This window comes from Battus philenor, unplaced genomic scaffold, assembly GCF_028537555.1.
Source record: "Battus philenor isolate CCGP_79_NKW_IND1 unplaced genomic scaffold, ilBatPhil1.0.hap1 SCAF_15, whole genome shotgun sequence".
Lineage (NCBI taxonomy): Eukaryota > Metazoa > Arthropoda > Insecta > Lepidoptera > Papilionidae > Battus > Battus philenor.
The window spans coordinates 13,412,645-13,430,691 of NW_027181677.1; the positions used below are offsets into that span (position 1 = coordinate 13,412,645).

At 33.8% G+C, this 18,047-nt stretch overlaps 1 protein-coding gene across 1 annotated transcript in view; it reads left to right on the forward strand.

Annotated features, from left to right (window-relative positions):
- Positions 1-18,047, forward strand: part of LOC137918723 (potassium voltage-gated channel protein Shaw-like) — an 82,072-nt gene that overhangs the window by 30,793 nt on the left and 33,232 nt on the right. The window lies entirely within an intron of this gene.

Here is an 18,047-nt window from a genome sequence, read left to right on the forward strand (position 1 = left end):
ACTAGTTACAGATTAAACATAATTAATACACCGCTTACACATTTACCACAGACTATAAAATGAAGTAAACAAAGATGGCGTTACGCCATAGATGTATGTATGTAAGTATCTGCACCTAAATGCATCAATATATTTTTAAATTCTTTAAATTTACACCCAATTACATTCTAAGGGTGGTTGGTTTTAACAATTTAATCCTTGAAATACAATAGTTTACGGAATCCTATATGAAATCTTTATAGGAATGATTGTTCATTTTTTGTCAAATAATGTATGGTAAATCCTGTCTAAATGTCATTGCTTTCAGTAATAATTAATAAAGATATAATAATACAGCAAAAAAAGCATCGCATTACTTCCAGACAACCTTGCAGATTTTGAAAAAATAAATATTACAGAGTGATCATAAACAAAATTAAAAGACATTTATTCAACATCGGATTTTTATTAGAACTTATTGATCGTCAACATATTATTTACTTGTTTTTTCGAACTTTTTTATTTTTGACTCTACTCTGCTTCGAAAGTTTGTTATAGTTGTGCAGAAGAAACATGAAGAAACTTCACAGTAACACAAAAAAGGTTTTATATTTATAACCAATAACCATGTATATAAGAAATAAAAACGTAAGAACGTATTTCCACTAACAAATATCTATGCCGTATGTCGACAAAAAAGCTTATGTCCATTCACATGCACGAGGTTGTCCAATGTACAGACGTTTCCTGTATATTCACGTGTGCCAAAATAGATAAGATTGATTTAAATAAATTATTTTTGTCAAATATTAATTATTTAAATTAATAATAATAAATAAGTTTTAACACGTTCACTGCGGGCCCAATTTTGAAGAACTTTCAGCTGGTGCGGCTGAGGTCGAATCAGCCTCAAGCTGAACTTCCTAGTAGTGCGGTTGAGGCCTTTTCTGCCTCATATTTCAAAAATTTTTTTTACAATAATGAGTCAATGCTTCGCAGACATAAAGAAAGCTATATTTGCCTTTGTCATACCTCATACGGTTGAGTGTAAACAGCCGCCGCACTAGAGAGAAAACACGAGTTTTACGCGCCGCACCAGTGCAAAGTCTACCATGAGGCTGAATCGACCTCAAGCCGCAGTGAACGTGTTAATAATAGATTTTCGTAATATTTTTTCAATAATGTTAAAAAATGTATGAGTAATAAATATAAAATTCATGTTTATGGCCTCGTCTCACATCAGGGTGTGTTAAAAACCATTGATTTTTTAATGGACTGTGCTGCACTGCACCTAGACTAAACCTTTCTGTTAAAGTAGCGAAGATGGGGGCTCCTGGGACGCCACGGGAGATCCTAGATAGCTTTGGTGGAAGTTCCATGGTGTGACTAAACTGAAGGGCCCCCACAAGGGGATATCAACTTAGGCTGCCACTTTCGGTAACACCCACTTAGCATTCCATCACAAGAGCGCCAAAGATGACCGAAACTTGGTTGCCGTTTGCTATTTCCTAGCTAACATCATACTATCACTTCGAAGATCGTTAGCGCTGGGAGATGTGGTTGTATGTTTCAATTTAGTTTCTCCTGCCATTTTTTTACGTAGTACAAAATAATCCTAAACAGATAATTATAAATATAACATCAACTGTTAGATATAGGTATCAATGATACGTGATAAATAACTAAATCTAATTTTTTAAAAAGATTTTTTTAAATTTAAAATTAGAATGTCGAATATATAGAATATAATCTATGATTTAGAATTGCCTGTTAATTACTACTCATTTTACTAGTATTTTACAGTTCCGTTTTAAAAAAGGAATTTTTAAAATTTTAAAATTAGAATGTGGAATATATAGAATATAATCTATGATCTAGAATTGTCTGTTATTTACTACTCATTTTACTAGTATTTTACAGTTCCTTTTTAAAAAAGGAATTTTTAAAATTTTAAAATTAGAATGTGAAATATATAGAATATAATCTATGATTTAGAATTGTCTGTTATTTTATTACCCACCTTACTAGTAGTTTACAGTTCTTTATATTTAATTTGAGACTCATTCGTCATTGTTTCAGATAATAGACACCTACTACAACACCTAGGCTTCCCCCAGAGATATTCTTGGGCAGATATATCATAATCGCCACGCTTGGCAGGTAGTTTCAGCTAAAAGATATCTATGGATGCGATCGCAGTGTGGTATTATGTTACGCAAAGGACTCTGCTGCCCAACATTTGGAGACTTGTTGGTAAACAATTGCAATCTTATATAATTAACGCATAGTGTGAATTATATAAGATTGTGTTTCGGGAATCGAATTCTTGACTTACGATCGTAAATCTCATTCCAAATGTAAAAGCTTAAAAGAAGTAAATGTATAGGTAATTTGCTGTAAATATGGTACATTTTATCCAAAAATTCAATTATTTCTGAAATAATAAATACTATTATGATCATAAATTACGATAATGTTTAACCTTTAAATATTTTATGTAAATATGCAATCAGCCTGTATATTACCTATATTGTTAAGTAAGATATATATGTATTTGCGATATAATTATAACAGATTTAAAAATATTTTTTCACATTCATCATGGATTTAATTAATTTCGTGGGACATGTTAATATTAAAATTTTTTGCTAGGCAGCCACTGTTTCGCGTGGGTGTCGTTCACGACGTGAGAATTTTAATAAGACATATATTATTTGTGATAAACAAGATAATATTTACACATAGTACCAATAACATAAGGTATGTAACGTGTAAATACAAATGAGTATGATGTCTTTAGAAAGATATTGTTTTATCATCTGTATTGGCTCCAATTTCTCATTAACCAATCAAGCAGCAGTTTCCACTCAAATTACGAAAATTCTAGCCAATAGCTGAAGGTCATTTTTGACGTTCGTAAATTCGACTAATGACGGATCGCCAAAATCAAGATGGCGCCCCCCAGTGGAGCGAAAGTGCAACTTGAAAATCGCTTGATGTCGGTTCCAAAACATTTGAAGTTTATATTTACTTACATATTTATAAACGCGAGTGTACCGTGTGAACTATCTAGACAAGAAAAGGACCAATATTTAGCCACTTCCGCACATGCAGTGGTAGTCGTGCAACAAGTGCAAAGTGCACCGCCCACCAGTCCGCTGATAAATGCACATACATTTTAACAAGTACAGAATCACTCTGTGTTTGGCACTAATCGGTGTAACATAACTCCTGAAGATGCTCCGTGGAGGGGTGAAACACGTGTTGAGTGATTTGACGGTGGCGGTTGTGTAATTCGAATTGTTTGCCGCATACGCATTTATCAGCGGACTGGCGGGCGGTGCACTTTGTTGCACGACTACCACTGCATGTGCGGAAGTGGCTAAATATTGGTCCTTTTCTTACTTAGGATGGACTTCCACAAGGTAACGCCTGATTCCATTAAATTACTATCTAGACCTTATGCAGACGGTGTAGTCACTATTATCAAGGATTTACCTCTTGCGGTGTTGGATCCGCGATCTGTGCTGTGCAGTTGGCGACCTAACGCTGGATTGTTCTCCCGTTTGTCATTTCCGTTGTTTTAGTGGGTCCTATAGTGCTGCAATTATTATATATTATTACGTTGGTTGCCCCTATATATGCTCTGATACACACATATATTAATGGAGAAAATCTTATGTTATATAAAAATAAAAATAATTAATCACATAAATAAATGACATATGAAATATCGCAATATTGTATTTGAAAACTTTCCTGAACGCCAGTAGTTCAGACGGCAAAAAATAAACCACCAGCTATCCGGTTAGAGTAAACATTTGCTTTGCTGCGGTGATTTTTTTTTTAACCGCAAAGATAAACAAACGTTACGAGTCGACAGATGGACGGTATTATAAATTTTTGTCTATATTTTTACGTACCGTTATTGACTTATGTATTATGTACAACACATTAATACAAAACCATATATATATGTTAATTTTCCACGATAACTCCTAGTAGAATAAAATATAAACTTTGATGCATTATAGGCTATTGCTATATTAACAATAATATTTCTTATATCATGCTATTTGTATCTCGAATCTCACAAATCAGAATGCGTCACACGCTTTTACTATAAACACGGTGTCCCATAAATCAACGTCAATTCGAAATAGTATCATACAACTGATAGCGTCTATCCATACGTTAAAAATAAATCTATATCCGTTTCCGTGAGTTAATATTTATATATAAACTCCTTCTAGTTGTTTTAATACAACAAAATATATCGATAAATCATTTATAAAGTACAGAGAGCATTGAACAGAGTAACAATTATTTGAAACACCCGAAGATTCTTACAGTTCATGCGAAAAGTCCATATGTACCGCCGGAACATGTTATTTTTGCTCACACAAGACTTGTGTCTTGGGTTTTTCTATCAACAATAATTTTAGCAATCAAGCTAGCTATCTATCTGTGTATGTCGCTGTCGTGTTTCAGAATAGGACATCCCCTGAAGATTAATATATATAGGTACACCAATTCCTCATTTGCGGCAAAACACGACGCAAATTTTTCAATTTGCGTCGTGTTCAGATTTTCTATAGCAAACAATGTAAAGATCGAATTCCAGGGTCACAAAAATACTACTTTTTAAAAAGAAAATTGAACAAAGTAAACATTTAAGAAACAAAAATAATATAACTCTGCCAATAAATAAATTGGAATAATATTTACCTTTTTTGTAACCAGAAACAACACGTAAAAATTTGTATCAATTTATAATTCTTTTTTAAAAAAAAGCACAACACACTACTTTACAACACACAACGTATTGGAACTGAACTCTAAAATTTGCGAAACAAAGTGAAAATAAAACTGTATTAAAATTGCGTTGATTTTTAGTTAGAAAGGGAATCCCCGAGTGTTGATGGCATGGTGCAATTAGAAACAAAGGTGTAGCCATCTTTAAAAAAAAAGAAAATTTAAAAAAAAAATTATAGATTCGAACCCAAAACAACGCAACCTTGAAAATCTAACGACGCACAGTGAAAATTAGTGCTAATTAAGCAGCGACGCAACTTAAACAAAAACGCAAAACGAAACGACGTAAAGTGAGGTATTGGTGTACATGCCATAATCGCCGCGGTTGGTAGGCGGGTTGGCGATTGCTGTGTGGTATTATGGTAGACAAGATGCTAATACCTATAATCTGGTAGCTTGTTTAAGCAGTGGCAATCAAATATAATTAATTCACAAAGTGTGAATCTATGAATAATCTATGAATGAATAATGAATAATCGAACCCGCGACCTATCTATCCTCTACTCTCATTTCATTTAGCTGAGTAATTTTATTTTTCATTAACTGTTTTCATATTGCCCAACTACTATTGACATGTGAACTAGGCTATACAATTCTTGATACTTTTGATGTTAATATATAAAGTAACCTACCAAGCAACTTATATATTAGCAGGAGGAATCTCTACGAATATTACAATCACGTACATGGCTTGCAAAGTTCTGTGTAAGCGTCGTCAGCTGTTAACAAAAGTGGCAAGCGAACGGTTACATTCAAAATCGATACGCGACTAAGTGAGGGGCGGAAGCTAAAAACCTCGACTGGATCGTGTCAAGGGTAAAGCATATTTAGTACGAGACAGCTAGAGCCGCGATAATGTCAAAGGTCTTGGGGATTTAAAAGGCTTTTTTATACAAAGAACTATGACAATGTGGATGTGGTAATTAGAAAATTTATTTTTTTATACAAAACGATGATTTTTAAAAACAAAATTTTATGATAGTTACATATAGATTTGGTATAGATGCTCATTTAATGTCAAAAATCAATAGTTTAATTTCAGAAATAATGTAATAATATATTAAAAAAATATTGTTTTCTATCTGTATATGCAGAATTTGAAGATATTGACATTTCGAATTACAACAAAAAAATAATATAACTTATTTTAATCGCACATGTTAGTGTTTCAAATGTATAAATTAATATTCAAAACAGATAAAAATATATATATTTTTTAACACCATGTACATGGTATATCTCAGGTGGCGTATGGTTGTGGAAGCACGCTATCGGCTCATTTGTCTTTTGTTTATAACAGACATTCCTATGCACCCGCGCGCTAGCTTCAGGAGTATAAATCCTAAGCCCAGGAGAAGGACCCTGAAATCACGTTGAAAACCTGTCTCACTAGAGGCTGCATATGTTACACATCTGAAGAGATAAAAAAAATTAACGTGTGGTTGACAGATGACGATCTTTTGACACCTAAAGTGTAACAGGGCAAAGTAGGTAAAAATAAGCGATATATGTAAAAGATTTGCAAATAAGGAAGGTATAAAAGATATTGTGGAGGAAGTAAGTATGTAATAATAATTTTAAAAAATCTGAACAACTAATTGAATCAAAATCTCTCTGTCTGTCTGTCTCTGTCTCACACATGACAGGATAAACAGGAGGTCTATTTGTTTTTAATTAATCTATTATTGTTTAATATATATGTATCTACAAAATTGATACTACTTAGATATTAGAATGACGAATTAGAATAAAAAATGTAACATATTTCATAATTACCACTCTTTAAAATTTCTCAGATTATTTTAAATCTGCTAAGGGCAAACAGTTTATTTGAGAAATTGGCTTTTGAATTATCATTAGTAGAACCATTTATTATTATATTAAGTTGATGAGATTGGTCTGGTAGGTGAAGGAAAGCCACAAAAGCCTCTTTAAATCTGCTATAAGGGATGTCAAAGGCTTCATACCCGGCCCTAAAATCTATCTGAAATGCGTTGAATCAGGCAACCGTACGATGATGATATATAGAGAAATCACACGTAAAGATAGGTGTTGCAAATCACTGATAAACGTTCTATGTATTGACTGTTGGCTCGTCACTCCAAACTATCGGTGGACAACAAGCTCCTTATCTACAAAATGATACTCAAATCTGTGATGTACGGAATCCAACTCTGGGGAAGCGCTTGTAACTCCAACATACCCATCATACAAAGGCTGCAAAATGGCATACTGCCTACCATAACAAATGCTCCATGGTTCCTCACGAACTCTGAAATCCACGAAGCTCCGGAGATCAAAACAGTAAAGGAGGAGATCCAGCAGTCATCTACTAATTATAAAAATCAGCTAGACAAACACCCAAATAACTTGGCTTCCGAATTGACTTGCATCCTGTACAGGAAACTTCTTAAACGCCATGACATCCAGAGACTAGACGCTCGATGGTGAACTAGGAGTGTCTCCCACCGGAGACCCCTTCCAAAGCCATAACTTCTCAACAAATCCGCTTATAGTCCTGGGACTGATCGCAGATGAAATAAGGAACACAAAAGCGAAGACCAGTGTCGTAGTGACACCTATTAACAAGTGTTGTAAATCGCGCGCTGCTCTAGTTTTAGTTTGAAACATTGATAATGAGGTAATTTTTACGGCCCCGTTTGTACAGACTCTCTTACCTCCAATGATAACGGAGAACTTTTTTCAAATTATTTTTTAATAATTTCTTTTATTACCTCTCTTTATCTCTCATTTTTAACGTTGTCTATCACTTTTAAGGCTTGCATTTATGTAATATTCATCGCCTCTTAACCTTCGCTTTATTTTACGTAAATTTGTTTTACACCCTTACTATTTATTTCTAATTTTCATTTAACAATTTCATCGACTACTTTAATTCTTTTAGACTACGTTTTATTTTGTTTTATTACATTTTATATTACCTTTTTTATAATACTTCTGGAACATCCGACGTGTCTCATCATCTATTATAAGTAAAGCAATGAATAAAGTTATTTAAAAAATGTAGAGTGCTATTTTAAAATTTCATTTTACACTACAAAGGTAGACAGGACAATGTGAGAGCTCGGCAATCTATATAGCACCGTCGAATCTATTCACGGGTTCCCGATAATCTAAATAAATATGCGAGAAACGCTATTGTGCGCCACGAATGTTAGTTCAGTGGAAATTTATTTTATCAATCCATGTTATCTCGATGTAACGTGTTTTTGTAACAGATTTCTAAAGCCAACGTGTAATGGAATCTAATAATAAAACATCGAAGGTATTTACTTTTTATAATTAATATTCATGTTGTTTTTTATAAAAACGGTAAGGTAATATAACAACGTGTTGTACAGAGTGATTAGTTTATGTGTAAAACGCTTTATTAAGATTAGAGTTCTAATTTCAAAATTTTTGAACTATACATTCATCGTCGTATCAGCTGACCATCAACTGCAAGAGATACGCTTCCTACATATATCGACACGATGATCTATCTTGCATTGCCTGCATTAAGCGACTTCCCGCGAACTATATGGGTCCACATGGTGGTGGGGCTACCCACGCCACTTCTGCCAGCTTATGATCGCCACTGCCATTTGAAACGAGCTATTCTTCAAGCACGTAGCTCGATATTTGGAGGAAGCGGATCTCTTGCAGTTGGTGTCTATCAGCTGATACGACGATGAATGTATAGTTCAAAAATTTTGAAATTAGAATTCTAATTTTATTAAAGCTTTTTCGGTGAATTTGGTTCTTCTACGCACCTTCTAATTTCTGATTGCACCTCACACAACCTATGAGCATATCTCTTTCCATTGGTCTGAATGACCTTGAACTTTTTTATGAATCCTGTAAGCGACGACGTCTTGAATAAGTTTAAGCAAATACAATGAAATTAAAGATATCAACAGTCAAATTTAGCAAGGTAAGACAAGATATTATAAAAGATAAATTTCTTTTATAAAAATTAGTTTCTAACAGAATTATTATTAACCGTCAATTAATTATCTATTAATTTTTTAATCTGTCTTACTTTTTACTATACTCTACTTCGAAAGGTGTTATAGTTGTGAAAAAGAAACAGGCTACATATACACTTTATCAGATATAGCCTTAATTAAATAAAACCATTCAGGTGACGTCACTGAAAAGGATTCTTAACATTTAAATGTTCGATTTTTGAATTTTTAAAAGGTGATTCCGTTTATTACAAATAAATTAGAATCTTTTAGGTGTCGAAACTTTGGTACAGTCAGTTTTTCAAGGTGCCTTATAAATACACTCCGACTCCTATTTTTTTTTGCAAACATAATAATGCGACAATATAATATGAACATATATGTAGTTCAATTTGCTCCTTTATTAACTAAACTTGACAGGTCAACGCACAACCCACAAAACCTTCGAAGCGTTGAGCTTTTGTCGTTCGTCCGTTTGTTACATATTTGACGAGTATCGATTCTGTACATAGCCCTGTCCTTGTTAGCTTCGGTGCTAGTTTCACCATTCGCTGAATAATACTAAACTTAACACGTTCACTGCGGGCCCAATTTTGAAGAACTTTCAGCTGGTGCGGCTGAGGTCGAATCAGCCTCAAGCTGAACTTCCTAGTAGTGCGGTTGAGGCCTTTTCTGCCTCATGTTCATCAATATTTTTTTACAATATTGAGTCAATGCTTCGGAGACATAAAGAAAGCTATATTTGTCTTTGTCATACCTCATACGGTTGAGTGTAAACAGCCGCCGCACTAGAGAGAAAACACGAGTTTTACGCGCCGCACCAGTGCAAAGTCTACCATTAGGCTGAATCGACCTCAAGCCGCAGTGAACGTGTTAAATATTTTAAAATAACGACATTAAACTAAGTGTAAATTCCATCATCATTGTCGTCACGTCTGTGTGTACTCTACATTATTCAAGGAATAATCCTTCTAAGAACGCCACGATGCCTGGTCCTGCACTACCCGGAACTATCATCAGAGTCAGATATTAAACAATAATTGATTTTATAGTGATATGAAATTTAAGATGATGTATTACACTTGGTAATATTGCTTGATATTTCAGGATTATTGTTAAAGTAGGCGCTTAAAAAAATCTCGGGTTCTTTTGAACTTATATCGCTTTTGGAGCCTTCATAGCTATAGATTTAATTGTGCCATTGTAAGGCATATGCGCTACCTAAAAATCATCACCATGACCGGTTCTTCGATGCCCGCATTCAGGGAACTACGGTTACCTTAACTATATTGTTGATCCACCTAGAGAAGGGTCAAACACACCGCGTCTGTCTGTGACTGTCTCGTGGTCGAGAACTTTTCGATTTAAACGACCATGGGCAGCACGGCCGATGTGCCACACCAACCTCTACTTCACGATTCTTCGAGATACGTCGGTGATCCTGGTTCTTCTACGGATCACCTCATTTCTGATTCCATCTCGCAGCAAAACCTAAAGCACAGCCTTCTCTATTGCTCTTTAGTTGACCTTGTGCCTTTTTATAAGGTCCGTCGTACGTATCTAATAGCGGCAATCCTCTCCCAACTGTCTGCGTTTAGTTAAATCAAAAAAAAATGTAAAAAAAATAAGATAATAGTGATACAAATTGGAATTAATAAAAAAAAGGATCGACGTCTTCAGACATTGCGGTATTTACTAGAACAGGTTTTGGAACTTTCTGAACGCCGTTCCGAGTCAGGTTCAGCGAGTGATCTCTTTCTTGATGTTGAACTTATCAAACTAGACTATTTGTCACAGGTACAGTAGTACTCTACAAGATCGAGCATAGCACCTCCGATAAATACCTGACTATATTAGATATCTCTTGCGTCTTTACCACGTTTATTTTAAGGATTCGTTGTCCGAAGGCTCATCTGAGATCATCGAGCATTATACCCAGGTCCTTATTGAATAAATGGGATAATTAACCCTTAATAGCCTGATTTACGAAAGTAATTTTTTTTAAATATTACTGTGTTTGCTTGAGGGTCTAGATGAAGGGAAAAATAGATTTTTGTTATTTCGTTGGAAAGAATATTATACAACAGTAAAATATGTACAGCCAACCTATAAAAAAACTAATAGTAATGTGAACATTCGGTTTAAAAGATTGGTATCAAAATTGAAACTCTAGACTATTAAGGGTTAAACATCCTTTCATATTTCAAAAAGGACTAACATAAAACTGTGTTAGATAATAAAGTGCCACTTAATTTCAAGTGGTCTTAATCCGAATGACTTATAAAATAATTGGTTTCGTAAATTATAATATTTTATAGTGTAAACATAAATCATCGCGGTGTAATTCGATATATTTAATTATTACTACAAGACGTCTGCCAGCGAACTGCGAAGGTTATCTTTAAAGAGAACTTCTCACTTTGAACCGTCCTGAACAATCAGATCGCGTGTTTATTTATACTGTGTCGGATTCGATTCCGGTCGATAAATTAAATTTTATAGGCACCTAAATCAATTTTAGTATCCACTACTACTTGTTAGCAATATTTAACTCTACAGTTTAAAGTGTTCAAGTGATGTCATGTGACTATTGTTGTCTCTTGGGCTTGGGTATAATTCCACAGAGTAGCTTTCACAGCATCACAAGCGGGGTTAGTACACATAAACTATTTTTTACAACTAAAACTGGTTTACACACGAACTAAAGGAAAGACAGTGCATGTGGACACAACCTTTACTCTATTTTACACGAGCCTGCAAGCTGGTGCGAGATATCGTTATCTAAGTAAGAAAAGGACCAATGTTTAGCCACTTCCGCACATGCAGTGGTTGTCGTGCAACAAAGTGCACCGCCCGCCAGCCCGCTTTTAAATGCGTATGCGGCAAACAATGCGAAATACACAACCGCCACCGTTAATTCACTCAACACGTGTTTCACCCCACCACGGGGCATCTTCAGGAGTTATGTTACATCGATTAGTGCCAAACACCGAGGATGGATTTCCGCAAGGTAACGCCTGATTCCATTAAATATCGTTACTTAGTTAGATCGTCCCTTTCGACAATTATCTTAACGTGCTAGCCATCAGTAATAGAGTGGTAAGAAACCCAATGTTGGACAACAGCTTCTCCTAAAAGAATTGCAACAACACGGATTAGAAACGGCTTGCACCGAGTATTTTCCGATGATCTTTCTACAGTCATCTGTTCACATTTCTCATGTCATCTAAAAAAATTTGAGATATCCATTGTAAAATATACCCGTAATATAAGTCCTCGTATCTCTAAGTTCAGCCAAGCAGTTCTAGATTAGATTTTTGAAAAATTTGTTTCATGTCTTATACGCGTTAGTCTAAAAGCCTGCGACGCCTAGACCTTCGTTATATTATAAAAGCTGCATAAGCAAACCCAGCCTATACAACCTGGGTCGCGGTGGCTTTGGCAAGTAACAGGTAGTAAAGGTGAGTACAATTGTGTTTCAAATTTGTGATACTATAACTTAGTTTTCATATATTTTAACTTACAATCATATTAGAAACCGCCTCATCTATTGGCGGACACTTAGGATGGTAACAACATCTTTCCAGACACCCTCACAGTCTATTATATATATACTAGCTGATCCCGCAAACGTTGTTTTGCAAAAAAAAATTTAATTAACAAATAAAAAATAACGGTTTATCGTAGAGGGGTAAAAATTTAAGGGTTGTATGTATTTTTGTATGTTGTATGATAAATAAATAAAAAAATTAAAATTCGTCTAAAATTAAAAAAAAAATTTTAAGGGTAAACAACCCTTATAACTTAGGGATATGGAAAATAGATAGTAGCCGAATCTCACACCTGCTGAATACGAATATAAAATTTGGTAAAAATCGGTTGAGCCGTTTCGGAGGAGTTCAAGTTCGAACACCGTGACACGAGAATTTTATATATTAAATATTTATAAATCTACTTTCGTCATAGTATAAAATCTGACTTATATATGTGTTATTCAGAAAATTATACGAATAATGTTTCCACAATCCTCAGATGGTTCCCCTATCTTCCTAGACACATTGAAATCTACTCCAGGCGTGCGCGCGATGAATATATATGTACGTTGGTGTGAGTGAAATAGCACGATCTATACTCTAAATTTATCAAGAAAATTAATTATATTGATTTACTACACTACTCACTCTATTAGTTTCGATTGGTCGATGCTATACTGCATTGGTTCTTCGTGACTTTTTTGACAAAAACACGACTCTAATCGTTCAACAACTATCGTGTTTACCTGATTTGGCTCTGTACTTTTGGCTATTTAGAAAACTCAAAATGTCAATGCATGGACGCAGTTTTGACACAATTGAGGAGATTAAAACCGAATCAAAGGTCTTGAAGGCTGTACCGGAAAAAAAATTTCCTACTGTTTCGACGACTAGAAAAAGCCTTGGCTAAAGTGAGTTTTATCGTACGGGAAGAATAAATAAATAATTTCCATTTTATTAACAAATACATCTTACTTTTTGATTACAGTATTATTATAAAATTATGTATTTTAAAATACTAGTTTCTTTTTAAACAATATTGAAAATATAAGGCTGAAAATATGATAATATAATATGAATATAAAGATAAGTTTCGAATAAACTTTTCAAATATAACTTTATTATGATTTTCGCTAAGAAGCAACGGTGTATTCTTATCGCGCCAAGATTTATTGACACTGTTACGTTTAACCGCAAATAGGTCGACATGACTGAGTTGACAATGGACTCAGTCGAGATTTATGTTGTCATTATCCATGTATTCACACTCTATTACCGGCCATCACACCGAGGATGTCTAACAATAAATTCACTACAAAGCTAGCTCAGCTCATCGCATGGAATTTTCTGGAACAGTCTCTCTATCTCTCTCGCTCGCCCATTTGCAATAAGACCGCTTGGGATCCTTCACTCAGCGTCTATCAATAGCAAAATTAATAATGTGGATTATGTACTTTATGAGTGAATGACATATAAATAGACATAAATAAATACATTACTGTAAATCTTCATAAATTAGTGTACACCTTAATAATGCTTAAAATGTACACATGTGTGAGGTCTATCAATCTTAATTACAGTTTATATATATATATATATATATATATATATATATATATAAACTGTAATTATATATATATTGGTTCGTTTAGTGGGTGGGTTTAACACTGTTGCACACATGGTCATTTATTCCACGACATTTCAAACACATATACACCTCAGCCTATACTAATAATTAATCATCATGTATATAATAAGCAATACTGGGTGATGGCAGCTTTCAATCTGCTGAAAATCAATAGGGGATATCTATATTGAGCAGTGGTAGCCAGATGACTGAAACTCGCAATGTTAGGTCACAGGTATATGATTGACACTTTGTGCATTAATTATATAGGATCACCACTGCTCACAAGCTAGTTTCCAGGTGATGAACAGCTGCGTCCTCTGCGTATAAATATATATATATACAGTCTTCAAACTGGCCACTAAGACGCAATATGTTATCAAGTATTGTTGCTATATGAACGTAAATATATTATGTACCTTTCACGTAGATATCACAAGGAGCATTTTTATGAAAAAAAAATCTTATTGTTATCTGCTTTTAAAAGCGTCCATTTTTCATAGAGACAAAAGGTTAAAGGTGAGCTTTTAGGTTCGCTTTTAAGTACTGCGTTGGTTTTTGTTTTTATATTATTTTATATACTCTTTTAAAAATTGATAGATACCTTTGAAGTGAAGGTTGTAGTGGAGATATTAAATTATTTTAGTATATATCTATTTTTCTGTGTATGTTGTAGCTATTTTGAGAACTTTATGAAAGTCACATTATATACGAGATGTCGTTAGATATGTGAGAAGTGCAAGGCAATCGTGGCGACCTTTGTCTTGAAGAAGAAGTATATTTGGTATGTAAGAAAAGGACCAATATATAGCACATGCAGTAGTAGTCGTGCAATAAAGTACACCGCCCGCCAGCCTCCTAAGATGCCCCGTGGAGGGGTGACACGAACACGTGTTGAGTGATTTAGCGGTGGTAGTTGAGTAATTCGCATTGTTTGTCGCACGCGCATTTAACAGTGGGCTGGCGGGCGGTGCAATTTATTGCACGACTACTGCTGCATGGCAGAAGTAGCTATATATTGATCATTTTCTTACTTAATATAGACTTCCTTAAAATAACGCCTGAATCCATTAGATATATTTGGTATACCATATCTAAATATAAATAGTATTAGAAATAGTATGCATCGTAATGTTAATATATTTACATAATGTGTTTTCAAAATACATTAAAGTTAATTATTGTTTACCATCTTTTACTTTGTGTAGGCAGAAGTTATTCAAAAAATATATTATATTTCAGACTGATCACTTTCATCACACAATTGGAACTAGATGTGAAAACTAAAGCTTTTTGCTACATTACATCACTTCACTGATCATAAATCATTTTGTATGTTGGATTCGTAACCATAGTTTCTTTTACTGTGTCTATAATAATGGTTTGATAGACATCAAAAACATCTAAAACTATTTAAAATAACAGTGTAAATAGACTACTGTACTGTACCCTTAGTTTTCGACTTCAAAAATTAAATAAATTATTTATGGTACAAGGTATATGTACAAAAAAATTCCATAAACAATTTCAAATCTGCCATTGGAGATATTTAAAACCAATATTAAAAAGAAATATTATTAAAAAACGCAGAGGAATTAGGAATTTTATTAAGAAAATAAATCAAAATTACAAAGCGACATCACTGCCAAGGATTCTCGTCATTTAAATATTCGTTTATTGAATAATAAGCTTATTCCGTCAATTTAATTTAAATATCCTTTTTAATTTTGTAAATATTTTTAATAAAATGTTTCGCGGCATTTTTTTAGTCAAAACTTTTGTACAGTCAGTTTTTCACGGCCTTGTAAATATACTATAGCCTTCCCCTTTTTATTTATTATAATTACTGTAAATGTACAAGATATGATCATAAATACATAGTGAATGTATGTAGAATATCTATGACTATATTTGACGTATCACGGTTTAAATAATGGAATATGTTTTAATATGTGACAAATAAATTGCTGCTACAAACTCGTTAACATGTAAAATAAATTTTTGTAGTAAGTTTTTATTTCGAATTGTCCAATTATTTCGATTCGTTAAAAGATTCTATATCTAATTGCTTTCGTATTAATGGTTACAAAGCAATTTTAGTTTGTTTGCTACAATAAACCTTTTCAAAGCAATTACTGTATAACTTTGCGTAAGTTTGTGTTGTGATTGTTTTTATGTCGGTGCCTTAGCGACGGTGTCTGTACCGGACTGGTACCATTATGCGTATTAATTTCAAAGAAAATTAAGAGAAAATTTCCTACCATTAACCCTAAACGATTTGTTCTAGAAATTTACTATAACCTTATCTTTGTAAGTGATATGAGCTCTCCATCATTAGGCCTTAAGACATCACCATAGTGATCAAACTGGACTTAGTCTACAAGACAGGTGTAAATAGGTTTCTTATAGATAAGCTTGCACTATCGTAGACCTCGTCATCGCCTAGTAACAGGCGAAACAGAGGTCAAATGTTTCGCTTATATACGATAAATAAATACATTAAAAAAACTTTTAAGTTAAACAGTTTTTTGATACCCATATTGTGGTGGTTGTGGAAAAATATGTACCTAGTCCGCCATATTGGAACGGCGTCCATCTTGAGTTTTAAATTTTGACATAACTATCGTGTTTCACTAGTGTAGCCCTTTCATTTGATACCCATATTGAGGGGTTTAAGGAAAAATATGTAATCCGCCATTTTATTTCGGCGGCCATCTTAGGTTTATAATGTTATTGATTTTATTATATTGTATTGTCATCTAAATTAAATGCGTGTACCAAATTTCAGATTAATCTGACAACGGGAAGGTGGTTCAATTTCAATTTCTAATTTTGACCCAAATAAATAAACAAATAAATTCCGTACGGGTCGAACTAAATAAAACCGTTTAAAAATGTCGCGTCTACTACTACTAATCTTTCATTTATAACATTAATAAGGTATCTTTTTTTTTAAATAAATTTTTTCTTCCATTTCTTCTATTGAGCCCGCTGTAAGGTATAGGCCTTCTCCAATTATCTAATGACTTCCCGTGATCTTATCTATGTCGTGGTCCATCTAGTGGGCGGCCTACCCATCGTCTCGTGGTCGTCACTCAGGAACCTTTCGACACCAACGCCCATTACTTACACGAGCGATGTGCGCCGCCCATTTCCACTCCTGACGAGCAATTCTTCTAACTTTGTCGGTGATCATATTTCTTTTGCTGATCTCCTCATTACTATTTTAAATTAGATTTATAAATATGACATATACTAAATCATCACATATATACCCATATATACATGCATATGTTTGTTTTAGCATTATTAACGTTTAGTTTATATAGATTTACTTATAATGTTTTTATATACATATATCATCTGCTCATAAGGTACTTTAGTTTATTTTGTTTGTCGTTAGATGCTTGCAAGCGGTCTTATTGCAAATGGGCCAGCGAGAGAGATCGTTGTAACTGAGGTTATAATTGAAAACTATGCTATATATACTAAATAATTATGTAGATTTACAGCAATGTGTTTATTTATGTCTATTTATATGTCATTCAGACATAGAGTAGATAATCCATATTATTAATTTTGCTGTTGATAGACGCTAAATGAAGGATTCTAAGCGGTCTTATTGCAAAAGGGCTAGCGAGAGAGACAGAGAGACTGTTCCAGAAAAGTCCATGCGATGAGCTAAGCGAGCTTTGTAGTGAATTTATTGTTAGACATCCTCGGTGTGATGGCCGGTAATAGAGTGTGAATACTTGGATAATGACAACATAAATCTCGACTAAGTCCATTGTCGACTCAGTCATGTCGACCTATTTGCTGTTAAACGTAACAGTGTCAATAAATCTTGGCGCGATAAGAAAACACCGTTGCCTCTTAGCGAAAATCATAATAAAGTTATATTTGAAAAGTTTATTCGAAACTTATCTTTATATTCATACTTTACATTTTATTTATATTTTCAATTCTGTGTAAAAAAGAAACTAATATTTTAAAATTCATATAATAATAATACTTTGATCGAAAAGTAATGTGAATTTGCTTGTAAAATGTCTTTATTCCACTCACCCAATAAAACGCATTTTCCCAACGATATTTTTAGTCCACGCAACAATATTAGAATATCTT